The sequence below is a fragment of the Theropithecus gelada genome, chromosome 8, assembly GCF_003255815.1.
Source record: "Theropithecus gelada isolate Dixy chromosome 8, Tgel_1.0, whole genome shotgun sequence".
NCBI lineage: Eukaryota > Metazoa > Chordata > Mammalia > Primates > Cercopithecidae > Theropithecus > Theropithecus gelada.
The window spans coordinates 125,589,173-125,590,993 of record NC_037676.1 but is presented as its reverse complement, the minus strand read 5'-3'; positions in this window follow the sequence as shown (position 1 = coordinate 125,590,993).

The window sequence follows — 1,821 nt, the reverse complement described above, 5'->3', positions numbered from 1 at the left end:
ATGTATTTATTAGCGTTTGTATATCATCTTTATTGAAACGGCCTTTTGAATATTTTAACCATTTTTTAATTGTTTCCTTATTATTGAGTTACGAGAGTTCTTTATATATTCACTTATTTTCAAGAGAGTTGCCAAGGCAGTTGGGAAAGAATAGTTATTTTTTAGCAAATGGTGCTGGATTAATTGGATATTCACATGCGAAAAAAAAAAAAAAGTGAAATTAGATCCTTACCTCACACTGCATAAAACATTAACTCAAAATGGATCAGAGACCTGTCTATAAAAGCTAAAACTATAAAACTTTTAGAAGAGAAGGTAAGAGAAAATCATGATCTTTCTTTTTTCTTTTCTTTTTTTTTTTTTTCTGAGACAGAGTTTTGCTCTTGTTGCCCAGTCTGGAGTGCAATGGTGTGATCTCAGCTCACTGCAACCTCCGTCTCCCAGGTTCAAGTGAGTCTCCTGCCTCAGCCTCCCACATGTAAGCTGGGAATACAGACATGTGCCACCACGCCCAGCTAATTTTTTTGTATTTTTAGTAGAGACAGGATTTCTCCATGTTGGTCAGGCTGGTCTCGAACTCCTGACCTTAGGTGATCACCTCAGCCTCCCCAGAGTGCTGGGATTACAGGCATGAGCCACCGCACCCAGCCAATTTTTCTTTTTTCTATAGCTTCATATTTGAAGTGACACATCATGATCTTAAGCAGAAAGTTCTTAGATATACTAAAATCACAATCCATAAAAAAACAAAAAATGATCAATTGGACTTCATCAAAATTAAAACCATTGGCACTCTATCGGTATTTTCTATATATATGTAGATGGTCCTCGGCAATGACATTAAAAGAGAAAAGTTGCCAGTTTCAGCTATTAGTTGATTACAGTTGGAAATACCTGGATTTTCAGGTAATGTAGGGATGCTGTCGAGGCAGAAGAGAATAGTTTTTTGAGACGGAGTCTTGCTCTGTCGCCCAGGCTGAAGTGCAGTGGCACAATCTCGGCTCACTGCAACCTTCACCTCCCTGTTCAAGCTATTTTCCTGCCTCAGCTTCTCGAGTAGCTGGGATTACAGGTGTGTGCCACCACACCTGGCTAATTTTTGTATTTTTAGTAGAGATAGGGTTTAACCATGTTGGCCAGGCCGGTCTCAAACTCCTGACCTCAGGTGATCCACCCACCTCGGTCTCTTAAAGTCCTGGGATTACAGGCGTGAGCCACTGCACCCAGCTCAGAAGAGTGTTTTTACAGTCCATATTTTGCACATAACCTTTGTAGTACGCTGAGAAATTACCCCCTCCCCCACTCCCAAAGATATCTTTGTCCTAATCCCTGAAAACTGAGCGTTACATTATATGGCAAAACAAAAAAGAAGGAAGGGTTTCTTTTAGATTTTGAGATCCTGAAATGGGAGATTATCCTGGATTATCTCTGTGGGCCCCAGATCAATCACATGTATCCTTATAAAAGAGCAGAGGGAGATTTTACACAGAAGGGAGAAGGCTGTGAAACCAGAGTCGGAGATTGGTGTCCTGCAGCCACAAGCCAAGGTAATGTCAGCAACTAGCCACCAGAAACTGAAGAAGCACACAACATTCTTTCCTAGATCTCCAGAGTTGTGCAGCCCTGTCAATCCCTCGATTTTGGCCTAATGATACTGATTTCAGATTTCTGCCTCCAGAACTGAAAGAATTTTTTTAAACCACCAAGATTGTGGTAACTTGTTATAACATTTACAGAAAACTAATACAACCTTATACCAACACAAAATTGCCATTTTATAAACAATGCCTTTTCTTGCACATGTATCCCAGAACTTAAAGT